Consider the following 17,669-nt stretch of genomic DNA (forward strand, 5'->3'; position numbering starts at 1 on the left):
AGGTCCTGTCTCCTGAACCTCTTGGGTGTGGGCCGAAAAGGGCCCAGAAAAATCGCTCTCCCAGAGGCTCATTCAAGGGGCCGGATCGCCAAGGAACTGCTTCCTAAAGTGAAAACAGGCTATAAGCAGTACTTCACAGAAGGCAGGTCCCCTGTTTGTGATGTCAGGCTGGGAAAATCTACGCTGGCCTAGTGGGGCCCGACTATGAGAAACTGTGAGTGCTGCCTGTGTGTGTTTGTCTCCTGTCCTGTCTAGCTTCGCTATGTGGCCGTGCACTCTTTCTTAGGAAAGAACGCCACTACAACAAAAAGAAAAAAAATCACACTAAGAACTGAGCTGGATCACTGAAGCCCAGCATTTCTCCCCCGACTGTGTTCTCTGCTGCATGCTCGGGCCTAATTTCATCCTGTGTGAGGCTTCATCCATGGAGGACTCCCCTTCCTTGGAGGCAAGTTGACACACGCAGAAAGGGCGGAGCCAGAGGAGCATGGCCTAGCACATCATTTAGCCAATGAATAGCACCACAACACATAGAAAACCCACAATACAAGTGTGACAATGGGGAAACAACGGCAGGCCAGCATTAGACATAAAGAATGAAGATGACAATTCTGATGACCAGAAAATGGCCAACCAACTAATCAATCTCTCAGATAAGGAGTTTAGACAAGAAATATGGAAGATGCTCAAAGAACTCAAAGAAACCATGGATCGAGTTAAACAGAACACTAATAAGAACCAAGAAAATATAAAGACAGAAATCACAAAACTCCAAACTGAAATAACAGGTCAAATAACAGGCCTGAGAAACTCAGTAAACAAATTGAGTGACAAAATTAATACACTCTCTAACAGGCTAACAGAAGATGAGAATAGAATTGGTGCTGTGGAAGATGAGATAAATAAAAACTCTGTACAGCGGGAGAGATTGGAAAAAAAACTTAAAGCAAATGAACAGACAATGGAAAAAATTAGTCAAAGAATGGGAACAAATAAAAATAGAAGGTCTATCTGGTTGTTGCAACCAACACTGGACAGTACGCACCCAGGGACCAACAACAACAACAGCAACAAAAAGCTCTAGCCTAGCTTTTGGTATATGATCTGTTCAACAAACAAGAGCTCCAATTCCAGAAGTCTGACTGAGACAACCGCAACTGAACGGGTCTTCTGGAAACATAATGAAAGACTTTATCCCAGGCTCCATTCTAGGAGCAACATAACGACCAAGAACAACAACTACAGAAGATAGATTAAAACGACACTGACAAAGCATAACTGCTAGAACCACAAAGAAAGACTTCATAAACTCCATTCCCTGAGCTGCACAGCCACCAAGATCTCTAGAAATAGAGGTCTGATTTTACCATCCAAGACAAAGCAGAAGTCTTCCACACATCACGAAAGCAGCAAGGAGAGAGTAAATGATCATGCAAGGAGTCTAGAGTTAATCCCATGACAGTATACTTCAGGGGTGGAGAAACCCTGTATCTCCTAGGTCAGGGGTCTTCAAACTACGGCCCTCCGGCCACATGCAGCCCGCAGAGGAGTCTGATCCGGCCCGCCAGCAGTGAGCGCTGTTTGGTTGCCAAGATACCTGCCAGCATATACACTCAGTGTATATCCAAATATCAGGAACCATGCACTCAAAATGGTAACCATCTTTGGTAGCACTTATGCCTGTGAACAGACTTTTTCAAGAATGAAACATCTGAAATCTCCAACCAGATCAAGATTAACTGATGCCCACTTGCATCACTTGTTATGGCTGGCAGTGACAAATATGGAACCGGACATTGACCATCTCTTTAGCCAAAAGCAGGCCCATAGTTCCCATTGAAATACTGGTGCGTGATCTGTTTATTTATAAATGGTTTTCATTTTATTTATATAAGATATGTGCAGTGTGAGTAGGAATTAGTAGCTCATATAGTCCAGCCCTCCAGCTCTCTAAGGGACCGTAATCCGGCCCCCACTTTAAAAAGTTTGAAGACCCCTGTCCTAGGTCAAGGGAATTCCCTCTACAATATCCCCAGTAGTTACTGTGCCTATGCAGGGGGATAAAGAAAAGGAGAAAAAAAGCACAAAACAATCATTTTTCCACATGTTTATTTACCAATTGATCGATTTTTTTTTTACGTCTTTGTTTTGGTGTGGAGACTACGGTTGATGTCTCCAATATTATTTTATATTATTTTGTCTTGTCTTTCTCTTTCTTTTTGCACTCGAGCATGATTTGCTTTCAGAACTGAGACTATTGTGTGGTGCCTGTCTTTATTCTTGTAGTGCTCACTGGTTATTTAATTCGATTTTTTTCCTGTATTGTTGTGGTATCTCAATTACCTTTTATACGTCCTCGCTCAAACTGAGGTTGGAAGCCTCTAGAAGGACTCTGCCCATTTTCAGTGTACTTGACTTTTGACTTTTTTTCCCTCTTATTTTGTACCCCAATCTATTGCTTTTCTTTTCTTCAAACAAAACCACATACCTCGATTTTTCTAGCTCTGCCTCTTAAATAGAGGGGGAAACAAAGGAGGGTTCCAAGACTAAACAGATATGTGATCACTAATAGTAAGCCAGTCAAAGAGGGGTCCACCTACTCTAGCAGCCTGGGGGATGATGGTGGGGTATATGGGTTGTAGAAAGGGAACTGGAATGGGGGGAGGACATAGTTGGTGATGGGTATTCCCCTAATTCAATGTTAATATATACCTAAAATACTATGGTGAAAGATATGTAAGCCATTATGGAAAAAAATTGTGTTTTTAATCAAAAACTTTCTTTGACTTACATGTATTATTATTTATCAATTATATAATAAGTTATGTTATATCACTATTTTATGTTAGTTTACCTCATTATGTTAATCAATTTTGTCTCTTGAATAAATTCTTACAATACAAAATATATATATAAATAAATAAATAAAAAGAAAATAGAAGTCTATGATAAGCTCAACAGAAACAACTTAAGAATCATTGGAGTCCCAGAGACCCTGGAAGAAAACTTACAGGAAGAATCAACAGTCAAGAACATCATTAAAGAGAACCTTCCAGAGCTAAAGAATATATGAGATCAAATCCTGCATGCCCAAAGAGTACCAACCAAAAGAGACTCCAGAAAAAATACCCCAAGACACATCCTAGTCACAACGATGAATCCCACAGATAGAAATAGAATACTGCAAGCAGAAAAGATCAAAAAGGGAAATTACATTCAAGGAGATATCCTTGAGATTTACAGCAGACCTGTCACCAGAAACACTCAAGGCCAGAAAGCAGTGGTGGGACATAGTGACAAAACTCAGTGAAATAAATGCTTCACCAAGAATACTGTACCCAGCAAAACTCACTTTTAGGTTTGACGGAAAAATACCTATTTCACAGACAAACAACAGCTCAGAAATTTTACAGACTCAAAACCAGTCTTACGAGAAAAACTGAAAGACCTAATTTAAGACAAAACTGACCAAAAGACACACCAAATTTCGATATAAAGATTGCATTAAATCCCAGGACAACTCTTTCTCTCAACATCAATGGACTAAATGCACCAATTAAGAGACACAGAGTGGCTAAATGGATCAAAAAAAACTCAATCCAACCTTCTGCTGCCTACAAGAAATGCACCTGAATAGTCAGAACAAACATCGACTCAAAATAAAAGGCTGGAGGAAAATTATCCAAGTAAACAACACCCATAAAAAAGCTGGAGTGGCCATACTAATATCAGATGATGCAAACTTTATACTCAGGAAAGCTGTAAGGGACAAAGATGGACACTTTGTATTAATCAAGGGATATGTACAGCAGGAAGAAATCACTCTCCTAAACATATATGCACCGAATGAGGGGCCAGCAAAATATTTAATACAATTGTTGACAAATCTGAAAAATAATATCAATAGCAACACAATAATTGTGGGGGACCTCAACACAGCTTTGTCAACACTGGATAGGTCAACCAGACTGAAACCCAACAAGAATATACTAGACCTGAGAAGAGAAATGAAAGAAAGAGGCCTACTAGATATATATAGGGCACTCCATCCCCAGAAACCTGGATACACATTTTTCTCCAGTGTACATGGGACATTCTCCAGGATAGACTACATGCTGGCACATAAAACATACCACCATAATATCAAGAAGATAGAAATTTAGCAGGATACCTTTGCTGACCACAAGGCTCTGAAATTATATGTGAAATTCAAAGGGACACAGAAGAAAAACTTTAACACCTGGAAGTTAAACAGCCTCATACTGAATAACCAGTGAGTCCAAGATGAAATCAAAGAGGAAATCAAAACTTTCCTGGAAACAAATAATAATAAAGACACAAACTATCAGAACTTATAAGACACAACAAAAGCAGTACTGAGAGGAAAATTTATAGCTTTGCAAGCACAGATCCAAAAGGAAGAAAGGGCCTACCTGAATAGCTTAATGACGCAGCTCATAGAATTAGAAAGTGCTCAACAAAAGGACCCAAAAATAGAGAGACAGAAGGAAATAACAAAGCTGAGAGCAGAAATCAACGAAGTGGAAACCCAAAAAACAGTCCAAAAGATCAACAAAGCAGAAGTTGGTTCTTCGAAAAAATAAACAAAATTGATAGACCACTGGCAAAACTAACAAAGAACGAGAGAGAGAAACTTGATAACTCATATTAGGAATGAAAAAGGAGAGATCACTACTGATATGGCAGAGATTCAAAGGATAACAGAAACTACTTTGAGAAACTCTATGCCACTAAAAATGAGAACCTGGAAGAAATGGATAAATTCTTGGACTCCTATAGTCTTCCATGGCTGAATGAAGAGGATGTAGCATATCTAAACACCCCCTTCACTACTGATGAAATTAAATTGATGGAATCAAATATCTGCCCAAGAACAAAAGCCCAATATGAATTCTTTCAAACTTTCCAAGAGAAACTACTACCAAATCACTAATGATTTCTTTCAAACTTTCCAAGAAAAACGACTACCAAATCCTGGCAAGACTCTTTCATGAAATCAAAAAAATGGGAACACTTCCAAATAGCTTTTATGAAGCCAACATCACCTTGATACCTAAACCAGACAGAGATGCTATCAAAAAAGAAAATTACAGACCAATATCACTGATGAATGCAGATTCAAATATCCTCAACAAAATCCTGGCAAATAGGATTCAATGCCTCATTAAGAAGATCATCCACTACAATCAAGTAGGCTTCATCCCAGGAATGCAAGGCTAGTTTAATATCCGTAAATCTATCAACATAATACACAACATCAACAACAAGAAAAATAAAAATCACATGATCATATCAATAGATGCAGAGAAAGCATTTGATAAGGTCCAACACCCATTCTTGATCAAAACTCTCAGCAAGATGGGAACGAAAGGAACCTTTCTCAATATAGTTAAAGCCATCTACCACAAGCCAGTGGCAAATATCCTCCATGGAGAAAAACTAAGAGCCTTTCCTCTAAATTCTGGCACAAGACAAGGCTGTCCTCCCTCACCACTCCTATTCAACATAGTACTGGAAGTACTTGCTATAGCGATTAGGCAAGAAAAAGATATCAAGAAAATCCTGATAGGAAAGGAAGAAGTCAAGCTCTCACTGTTTGCAGATGACATGCAAACAGTACTTAGAAAACCCTAAATACTCTACCAAAAAGCTTCTAGAAACAATAGACTCATATAGCAAAGTGGCAGGCTACAAAATTAACACATAACAATCAATGGCCTTTCTATACACCAATAGTAATAAGGAAGAAATGGACATTAAGAAAACAACCCCATCCACAATTGTGCACACAAACTCAAATATCTTGGAATCAACATGACTAAAAACATGAAGGACCTATACAAAGAAAACTATAAAACTCTGCTCCAAGAAATAAGAGAGGACACGCAGAAATGGAAACACATACCCTACTCATGGATTGGCAGGACTAATATCATCAAAATGGCAATACTCCCCAAAGCATTGTACAGATTTAATGTGATCCCTCTAAAGATACCGTTGACATTCTTCAAAGAAGTGGATCAGGCACTTTTGAAATTCATTTGGAATAATAAACACCCTAGAATAGCTAAAGCAATTATTGGAGAAAAGATTATGGGAGGAATTACTTTCCCCAACTTTAAACTTTACTACAAAGCAATAGTTATCAAAACAGCATGGTACTGAAATAAAGACAGGCCCTCAGATCAGTGGAATAGGCTTGAATACTCAGGGAATGTTCCCCAGACATGCAATCACCTAATTTTTGATTAAGGAGCAAGAAATCCTAAATGGAGTAAAGAAAGCCTCTTCAGCAAGTGGTGTTGGCACAACTGGCTAGCCACTTGCAGAAAATTGAACTTAGACGTTAACATCCTGTACATCATGTAAAATCCAAATGGATTAAAGACCTTGATATCAGACCTGAAACCATAAGATATATAGAACAACACAAAACATTTCAGGACATTGAGACTACAGGCATATTCAAGGAGAAAACTGCACTCTCCAAGCAAGTGAAAGCAGAGATTAACAGATGGGAATATATTAAACTGAAAAGCTTCTGCACCTTAAAAGAAATAGTGCCCAGGATACAAGAGCCACCCACTGAGTGGGAGAAACTATTCACCCAATACCCATCAGATAAGGGGCTAATCTCCAAAATATACAAGGCACTGACAGAACTTTACAAGAAAAATATATCTAATCCCATCAAAAAATGGGGAGAATGGACAGACACTTTGACAAAGAAGAAATACAAATGGCAAACGACACATTAAAAATGCTCCACATCACTAATCATCAGGGAGATGCAAATCAAAACAACGATGAGATACCACCTCACACCCCAGAGATTGGCACACATCACAAAGAATGAGAATAAACAGTGTTGGCGGGGAGGTGGAGAGAAAGGAACTTTTTTTTTTTTTTGGTTTTTGGTTTTTGGGCCACACCTGGCGGTGCTCAGGGGTTACTCCTGGCTGTCTGCTCAGAAATAGCTCCTGGCAGGCATGGTGGACCATATGGGACACCGGGATTCAAACCAACCACCTTAGGTCCTGGATCGGCTGATTGCAAGGCAAATGCTGCTGTGCTATCTCTCTGGGCCCGAGAAAGGAACTCTTATCCACTGCTGGTGAGAATGCCATCTAGTTCAACCTTTAAGGAAAGCGATATGGAGATTCCTCCAAAAACTGGAAATCGAGCTCCCATACGATCCAGCTATACCACTCCTAGGAATATACCCTAGGAACACAAAAATACAATACAAAAACCCCTTCCTTACATCTATATTCATTGCAGCACTATTTATCATAGCAAGACTCTGGAAACAACCAAGATGCCCTTCAACAGACGAATGGCTAAAGAAACTGTGGTACATATACACCATGGAATATTATGCAGCTGTCAGGAGAGATGAAGTCATGAAATTTTCCTATACATGAATGTACATGGAATCTATTATGCTGAGTGAAATAAGTAGAGAGACAGAGGAAGACAGAGAATGGTCTCACTCATCTATGGGTTTTAAGAAAAATGAAAGACATTCTTGCAATAATAATTTTCAGACACAAAACAGAGAAGGGCTGGAAGTTACAGCTCACCTCATGAAGCTCACCACAAACAGGGATGAGTTTAGTTAGAGAAATAACTACATTTTGAACTATCCTAATAATGAGAATGTATAATGGAAATAGAAAGCCTGTCTAGAGTAAAGGTGGGGGTGGGATGGGTAGGAGGGAGATTTGGGACATTGGTGATGGGAATGTTGCACTGGTGATGGGTGGTGTTCTTTACATAACTGAAACCCAAACTAAATCATGTATGTAATCAAGGTGTTTAAATAAAATATAAAAAAAGAATACAAAAACAGCCACTTGAAAATACATACACTCTATCACAACAGTCAGGATATAGAAATAATCCAAAAAGCTCACAACAGATGAGTGAGTATATAAGTGGAGGTTTATTAGCACAATGGAATACTATGAAGTTCTAAGAAAGAGGAGATGATACAGTTTGTCATAATTTTGAATGAATTGGAGGGCATAGTGTTAAGTGACTAAGTTGAAGGAAAGAGGATATCTGTGGTATGAGAGAAAGAAAAAAATGGGAATAGACTAGATCCTTCATTGACAACCCCTAGGTCCTGGATTACAGAACTGAGACAATTAAGCATGGCAGTAAGGGTCCTGGGGGTAAGAGAAAGACTGAAAAAGCACAAGGACAGTTCTAAAAGGTGTCAGGCACTTTGGTGCTGGTGAGGGGTAGCAACTGTACATCAAGACCATAACCACTGACACACTACTGTAAACATGTTTCTTTAACTTCAGTAACAATAAAACATTAATAATTAGGAATGCAAAGAGGACTCTGCTAGGGTGGGTCCTGCTTCCTTTCCATTTTTATCAGATGGGGTCTGATCTGTCCTTGGAAGTCCTGACCAGTTGAAATGCCAGAGCTGGGAAGTGATTTCTCTTCGCCTTCCTGCTCTCAGCAGAACAGATTCAGAACAAGACAGGCTATATGCTGAGGATGGAAGGAAGGGCCAAGAAGGAAACAGAAGTGATGATCACCAATTAATATTTGGAGTGAGAGCCAGACTCAGTGGCACTCAGATATTACTCCAGGCTCTGTGCTCAAAAATCACACCTGGAAGGCTTGGGGGACCACATAGGATGCTGGGGATTGAGCCTGGGTCCACCATATGCAAGACAAATGCCCCAGACACTGCACATTATTCTGGCCCTACCAGTTAATATTTTCTAAATATGATTCTGCCACTTGGAAAGACAGTCTCGGAACCAGGCAGCATCACCCAAGATTAAGCAGGTGCTGTGGAAGAATGTGCCATAAAGGCAAAGGATTCAATTTCCTGGGATGTGAGTCAACATCTCATGTGAGATGTTCACAGGAGCCCTGGGAACAGGTGGCCATAGCTCTAGAAACTACTATTCACATTCCTCAAAGGGAATGGGTCCTTGCCAATAGTGAGCATTCACCACTGACCTACTTCTGGGGAGAAGGAAGCCATTCACAGCAGGTTCATGTCTCAAGATTAGAGCAGGAGGCTCCACCCTCAGGTTCTTCCAGAATCTCTTGGTCCCTTCTCCATCGTGCTCACTTCCTGAAAGGAAAAGTTGTCCAGCCTTGCCAACTACTACCGGGTCCTTTCCAATCACTCAGTGGGAGATCAGGGATTCCATGCCCAGTTGCAGGGCCAGGAGAGGATTGGCCTGTTGGTACCTGAGCACACACCTTTGAGGGAGACTGGGGGACACAGGTTGCAGTGTCTAGCACGACCTGATTCCTGCTAGAAGTTCTGACAATGCCCTGGATCTTTTTAGTCAACAAACACACACTAGAAACCTGTTCTTTGCCCTGCCCAGTCTCAGCCCCAGGGATGCAGGCGTGACAGTGTAGAGAAGGTCCCAACTCTGGGAGCATCATATGGAGCAATGGAACAAAGTGAACCTGAAAACCTAGAAATCAATTCTTCTGTGTGAAACAATGACATCAAGAAAGCAGAAACAGGACATAGCTCAGGAGTGAGCACATACTTTGCATGCATAAGACCCTGGGTTCAACCCCTAGCATTGGGGGAATGAAGGGGATGGCAGCTGTGGAAGTGGTTTCAGGGACTGGAGCACATGATGTGTATGTGCAAGCCCCAGACCCAATGGCCACATGCTCCCCTAGCAGCCCCAAGGATAACCAACTCCCCCCATAAAACTACAAGAAATAACAACCCAACACAGGCCACTACAATTGAAGCCAGAAACGTTTTTCTCCAAAGGGCCCATAGTCTCCTCTGTTTTGTGAGCCAAATGAGCTGTCACCAGACCCACAGCTGGAGGCTCGTTGGCTTCCGATGCCAATAGGTTAAGGAAGGCGAGAGGCCAAATGCCTCCAGGTCTCAACTGCAGATCAGACTACAGTGAGCCCTGGGCACAGTATCTGCTAACTAGAGGGTAGGGGACCATCCCTGGGAAACTAATATTTTTAAATAAAATAAATTTTTCAACTGAGTCACTGTAAGATACAGTTACAAAGTTGCCCATGATTGAGTTTCAGTCATACAATCTCCAACATCCATTCTTTCCCCAGTGCACATTTTCCACCACCAATGTCCACAGCTTTCTCCCACCTTCCCCACCGCCTTCTCCTTTCTCTCTTTCTCTCTCTCCCCATCCTCCCTTGTTTTTCCTTTTAGGCACTGCAGTTTAGAATAGTACTGAAGGAATATCATGTATGTCATTTTATCTCCTTTCAGCACCCAGTTATCCAGAGTGATCACTTCCAATGATCAAATCCTTGTCACAGTGTTCTCTTCTCTGACCTAAATCCTCCTTGACTATTTTTGACAAGCTTTTTACCATAGAAGAAAGCCTGGTCCTCCTGGTCCTCATCTCTATTGTCTTTAAGAATCATTATTATTCTATCTTGGATTATTTTCTGACAAATGAGTATAATCTTTCTATGTCTATTCATCCCCCTCTGACTCATTTTGCTCAGCATAATACTCTCCATACCCATCCATGTATAAGCAAATTTCATGACTTCATTTTCCCTAACTGCTGCAATTGGTGCTGGGAAAAGTGCTCAGCTACATGGGAAAAAGAAAAAAACTCAAACCTCTACTATCATGCACAAAAGTCAAATAAAAATGGATTAAAGACCTTGATATAAGACCTTAAACCATAAGGTATATAGTAGAAAACTTAGGCAATATTCTTCATGACATTGAAGTTTGAGGTATCTTCAAGGGCTAAACACCAATGACCAAACAAATGGAAGCAAAGATAAACAAATGGGACTACATTAAACTAAGAAGCTTTTATACTTCAAAAGAAACAGTGACCAGGATACAAAGACTGCCTATGGATTGGGAGAAACTATTTATCCAAAACTTATTTAAAAAGAAGTTAATATCTCAAGAACTGGCAAAGTTTAACAAGAAAAATATCTAACCCCAGCAAGAAATGGGGAAAAGAGATAAATAGAAACTTCCTCAAAAAAGAAATATTGATGGCCAAAAGGCATAAGAAAAAGAGTTCCATCTCATTAATCATCAAGGAGATGCAAATCAAAACAACAATGAGATATCATCTCACACTACAGAGACGGGGACACATCATAAAGAACAAGAACAACCAGTGCTGGTGTTAATGCGGGGAGAGAGGGACTCTCATTCACCACTGCTGGGAATGCAGACTGGTCCAGCCTTTCTGGAAAATAATATTCCTCAAAAAAACTAGAAATTGAGCTTCCATAGTACCCTGCAATACTGCTCCTGGGGATATAACCTAGGAGCCCAAAACCACAATGTAAAAAAGCGTTCTGCATTTTAATGTTCATTGCAGCACTATTCACAATAATCTGGAAATAACCCGAATGCCCAAGGACAGATGAGCAGATAAAGAAATCATGGTACAATGGAGAACTGGCTTAAAACATGGCATCCTTTATTAACAATAGTGTAAACCACAGTATCAAAAAGAAAGAGGGGGAAAGAAGGAGAAATAGAGTAAGAGAGAGAGAGAGAGAGAGAGAGAGAGAGAAGAAAATGTATGCCCCAGAGACAGAAAGGGGAGAGGGCATCAGGGAGGGTGAGAGGGTAACTGGGGCCATTGGTGGTGGGAAATAAATGTGCACTGATGAAGGTTGTTGTACATTGTATGACTGCAACTCAATCATAAACAACTTTATCTATGGGTGAAAAAACAGCTGCATTATGAACAATCTTGTAACTGTTTAAATTAAAAAATAGAATAAAAGTTACGCCTACCCCCAAAACAAAATTGACTAAAAAATGACTTTTAAAAAGGTGAGGTGCAGCCTGGGAATCATCCTGGTGAGGGTCAGGGCTTGGGCTAGTAAGGAGAGGGGTGGGTGTTTGTGGGACCCACTTGGAGACTGTCCAGGTGAGCTGGGGACCTAATGGGAGGGAGTTTATTCGAAGCCTGGGCAACTGTATGCTAAGAACTGGCTCCTCTTCAGGAGAGGGGCACCTCTTTGCTGCTATGACTCCCAGCCCATAGCTGTGTAGCAGCAGGAGTGGGGACTGAGTTGGAGAGCAGAAAACAGTCAGGGAAAGGCTCACCTAATATGAGCAGCTCAGGGGAAAGGGTGTGAAGGTGAGGGGACTTCAGGTGCATAAATTCTTGATCTCCAGAGACTCAAAACAGTGCAACTACAGAATCTCAGAAGGACCCTCTAAAATAGGGACACAACCATTTGCAACCCAGGCCTCATATATCAGATTAAAAGAGCCCAGCACTGGCCTGAAGGACAGGAGAACTTAGGGAGATTTTAGTGGAGGAGCCCAATTCTTGGTGCCCCAAGGCTCCATCCCTCCCCTTGGTGCTCAGATTTCAAGGGACCCAAAGGAATAAGCACATGGGGACTGTCAACCAGTCAGTGCACACACTGGGATATTTTTCCAAGTTGAACTTTTATTATCTTTGTGTAAAAGCTGGGCCAGGTAAAGTGATAGAAATGCCAGCCTGATCGAAGAAAGCCTGATGGCAGAAGTATGCTATGAGCTGTGATTGGACAATCCCCCACTGTAAAACTGAACAAGGGTCTGATCAAACCTCCAGATGCAAATTCCAGACTATATATAACTCCCAACCCCAGGGCATGAGTTTCCAGGGATCCTGGAGACACCAGCAGACAGAGGCCATGTATAAATGCACAAAATCGGTGACCAGATCTCTCAGCTCCAGCTCACAGGCCAAACTGAAGAGAGGACTGCCCAAGAGACTGTTATAAGCCTGAGTTGCAGTCAGTGCTGCCTGGTCCTAAGGAGCAATCCAGAGACACAAAGAGAAGTGAGGTACAAAGAACATTGAGCCCAGGAATTACTGTCCATGTTTTCAGGTCTAATCCTGGCTTTTTGAGGATGCCTGATTGTTATTGTTTAATCATAATCTTTTAGAACTGCTGGTTGAAGACTTACAGATGAAACAATACAATGTCAGACCTTTGCTATGAAACTGTCCTGAGGCAGAAAGGCCTAATATGGCAGGGACAGAACTGGCCCTGAGCCAAAGACCATACACATGCACAGTTGGGAGCACAGGGCTTCATTACTCTATAGGGGTGCAACATGAGAGTGAACAGAAAGTGTTTTTAAAGCCTTATGCTATCAGACTACCTCTGTTGTTAGCTCTGCCAGAGCCTAGTAAGACAGACTCAGGCTCCTGCCTTTTAGGGGAAAGAAGTGGAAAAGAAAGGGGAAGGAAGGAAGGAAGGAAGGAAGGAAGGAAGGAAGGAAGGAAGGAAGGAAGGAAGGAAGGAAGGAAGGAAGGAAGGAAGGAAGGAAGGGAGGGAGGGAGGGAGGGAGGGAGGGAGGGAGGGAGGGAGGGAGGGAGGGAGGGGAGGGAGGGAGGGAGGAAGGAAGGAAGGAAGGAAGGAAGGAAGGAAGGAAGGAAGGAAGGAAGGAAGGAAGGAAGGAAGGGAGGGAGGGAGGGAGGGAGGGAGAGAGGGAGGGAAGGAGGGAGGGAGGGAGGGAGGGAGGGAGGGAGGGAAGGAAGGAAGGAAGGAAGGAAGGAAGGAAGGAAGGAAGGAAGGAAGGAAGGAAGGAAGGAAGGAAGGGAGGGAGGGAGGGAGGGAGGGAGGGAGGGAGGGAGGGAAGGGAGGGAGGGAGGGAGGGAGGGAGGGAGGGAAGGAAGGAAGGAAGGAAGGAAGGAAGGGAGGGAGGGAGGGAGGGAGGGAGGGAAGGAAGGAAGGAAGGAAGGAAGGAAGGAAGGAAGGAAGGAAGGAAGGAAGGAAGGAAGGAAGGAAAGGAAGGAAGGAAGGGAGGGAGGGAGGGAGGGGAGGGGAGGGAGGGAGGGGAGGGAAGGAATAAAGGAGGGAGGGAGGGAGGGAATAAAGGAGGGAGGGAGGAAGGGAGGGAGGGAAAAAGAAGAAAGGAAGGAAGGAAAGAAGGAAAGAAGAAGGAAGGGAGGAAGGAAGGAAGAAGAAAGGGAGGAAGGAAGGAAGGAAGGGAGGAAGGAAGGAAGGAAGGAAGGAAGGAAGGAAGGAAGGAAGGAAGGAAGGAAGGAAGGAAGGAAGGAAGGAAGGAAGGAAGGAAGGAAGGGAGGGAGGAAGGAAGGAAGGAAGAATAAAGGGAGGGAGAAGCAAGGGAAGGGAGGGAGGGAGGGAGAAGGGAGGGAAAGAAGGAAGGGAAAAGGAAGGAGGAAGGAGGGAGTGAAAGAGGAAGGGAGGAAGGGAGGGAGGGAGGGAAAGAGGACGAGAAACTTCCAGTCACACAGCAGGATGGAGGGACAGAGCCTTGGCCCACAGATTCCAGGTTTCTCTGAGTGCCTTTGCAATATGGCAACCTTTTCATCCTCATCCCTTGAACTTCGAGATCTGCCCTGATGGGAACTATTCAGACCCCCAACCCAAGGGGCTCCCCCAGCACCAGGAGAACTATGCCCTGGGAGGGCTTTACCACATTCAGCCCCACCCCCTACATTGTCAACCTCATGAGTTCCTCCCAGTCTCTGAGCAGTTTCCATCAGGGTGGTGCTCATGTTGGTGGGAATCATCTGCTGATGGTATTTCAGCCCCAGTAGATTAATAACATGTCAGACCAGCCTGTTCTAGAACGAGCCCAGCAAGGCGGGGGGGGGGGGGAGGAAGCCACTGCAGATCAGCACTGCGCCTGGCTCCCGCTGCCACAACAGAAGCTGTTGCCAGGAGGGGTGAAAATTGGCAGCCCAGATGCCAGTCACCCAAGCTGCAGAGCTGGAGACGCAGGAGGAGCTGACAAGCCCCCATATGATCTCAGTGTTTCCCACAACTTGGAGCTGGAACTTTCAGAATCCCATAGGTGCCCAGGACCCAGAACTTGGGCTCCCCACTAGACCCCCTTCCTAGGACAACTTCCCTGCCCTGCAGAGAATTTGGCCCCATCTTTATGAGCCAAGGCAGAGCTGGGGGCACTGGGCCTTGGTTCCCTTGGGTAGGGAATGAGGCATTGAGCTCTGGGAAAAAAGCTGACCTTCCAGGTTGGGTCCTGACTCTGAGAAGACCCTGCCAGGCCCTGTGGCTGAGTCTCCTCTGCGACTCCATCCTCTTTGCCTAACTGGATCCCCACAACAGGGATCCAAGACCAGTTCACTGCCTTCCTGTTCTTCTCCCTCCAACACCCCACACACATACCCAGATGCTCCAAACCCCACAGCTCGGGGCTCCTAAAATCTGCTGCCTTTGTTTCCAGCTCCCTCCACCCAGACCACAGCTCCCTGGGGGCCACTTGGGTGCACAGATTTTGAGTCTTATGAGCACAGAAGACAGCAAGGCCGAGAAGCTGTGTGCTAAAGAAAGTCATGCAACACACACACACACACACACACACACACACACACACACACACACACACACACACACACACACACACACCAGGGCTAGTCTCTCACAAGCCCAGGGAAGCAACAGCTACCTTTGGAGAAGCAGAGAGAAAAGGGGTGCCCGACCCATGAGGGGTTCTTTCAGGCAGGCGGGATTGCTGCGATTTCAGGCGGCACGGAAGGGCGCTGGCGCCCTCTAGTGGAAGGAAGGGCCGCTGCGCTGCTGCCCCTGGATTCTGCTCTTTAAGGACCTGCTTCCTTGGGAGCTTGGGAGAAGATTCAGCGGCCAGAACAGCGCCTGCCCATGGCCAAACCGTGAACTGCAGGACGCTTGCCTCGCAGGACACTAGTCCCTCCTAGTCCGGGTTCAGTGATTCCTCGTCTCCCTCAGAACCCCAGCCGCCCAAAGGCCCTGCAAGCAGCTCTGTGGGTCTCATTTTAACTAGGTGCAAAATGAGGCTCGGCACGGTAGATTTACCAGGAGAGTTCGTTTGCAACGAGGAGGAAGCGGACCTGTGTTCAATCTGCAGCATCCCATATGGTCCGGGAGAGATTTTTGAGCACGGAGCCAGGAGTAACCCCTGCTCACTCCCCCAATTACATTTTCATCAACACCCCGGTTTTATTCACTGCACTCAGCATTGCAAATTTTCTTCATTTCTTCCTTTTACCCTTTCTTGCCAACTGGAACAGAAGCTGCAAGAGGACACTGCAGGGTTCACTGTGTGTCACTGTTACCTTGCTTCATACAGTGGGAACTTTGTGAATGTTGGAAGGAAGGATGGAAGGAAGAAATGGATGGAAGGATGGATAGATGGATAGATGACTGGAAGGAAGGAATGAAAGAAGGAAGGAACGGATCAGTGAAGGGGGTGGGTGGCTGGAAGGCAGAATGGATGGAAGGATGATGGAAGGATGGATGGATGGATGGATGGATGGATGGATGGATGGATGGATGGATGGATGGTGTATGAATGAATGGATGCATGCATGGATGAAAGGATGAATGGACGGATAGGAGAGGGGATGGATACATGGATGGATAGATACATGGATGGGTGAATACATGGATGGATGGTGATGAATCCAGTGTCATAGAAGTGCAGGGAGGGTACAGAAGAATGAACAGCCAACTGGGGTCTGGCTAGTGAATAGTGAGGTTGTAAAACTAGGAATCTTGACCTTGGGGATTAGCAGAAGGAAAAAGGCCCAGGAAACAATGACTACAAGCAGGAAGGGAGGGTACCAGAGCCGTGGCTAAGGCGGCTATCCCCAACGTGGCAATGACAAGAGCCTGCCCCTGCCCTGGGACCTTCAGACAATTCCCAGCCATGTAGAGGCTGTACTAGGACAGTGGACAGAGACCCTAGACAGGAGAGGTGGGCTGCGGGAGCCACGCCCATTGTTGCCCCGAGAATCCCCAAACCACGGTTCTGTTTGCGCTTCCCTTGTTGCCTTCTCTTGAAGGGTCAGTCCTAGGGTCATTAGTGGCATAGGAGCAGTCGGGGCGCCCCACTGCTAGGGCGAACCCCAATCCCACTGCTAAGGAGTCAGAAACCTTTTATTGCAGCCTGAGCGTCGGAGCGCACGGTGAAGTGCCAGCGCCACCTCGCGGACGGAGCCTGCAAGCGCAGCGTGACCGCACCCTTCCCTGCAAGTTCGAGGCCCTAAGGCTGAGTCGCCCCCTAAGTTTTGGGGTAGCTCGGGAGCACCAAGTTCTCGCCCCATACCAGACGCCTACCTGCCTGCTGGTTTGTGCAACGTCCGTCAGAGCCCTCGGTAAAGCAGAAGGTCTGCGGGAAGGTTTCTATGTCACCTGCAAAGGTTTACTAAAGGGACAGCTAAAGGGACTTTCTGTAGAGTGCACGCCCCCACCACCGACCCCCACACCCCGTGCCTGAAGGTTCTTTGCTGCTTTGAGTGCCCTGCCAGGTGAGCCCGGTCATTGATCTGAAGACCTACGCCCAACTAGGATTGGAACCCAGAAACGCTGCGGCAGGGCTGCAAGGCACTAGCCTCTGGAAAAGATCTAAGATCTAAGGTGGGGGTTGCAGCCACTGCAAAGAGGTAGGAACAAGAATGTTCGGGTTGAGGCATCTGAGTCTCCTGCTCAGGACTCCGGGACACAAACTTCCCCCCTCCCCCAATAACAACTCTGTGTATGTTTAATGTATTATAGTTAAGGCAGGAAGGAAGGGAGGGAGGGAGGGTGAGAGGGAGGAACAGAAGGATAAAGGACCCTGTCTTCACCGGTATTCCATCTTGCCCATTCCCAAGGCCTTCCCACCCATATCTAGAGTTTCACTTGTATTCTAGTGCCCAGAACTG

Source organism: Suncus etruscus, chromosome 17, assembly GCF_024139225.1.
Source record: "Suncus etruscus isolate mSunEtr1 chromosome 17, mSunEtr1.pri.cur, whole genome shotgun sequence".
NCBI lineage: Eukaryota > Metazoa > Chordata > Mammalia > Eulipotyphla > Soricidae > Suncus > Suncus etruscus.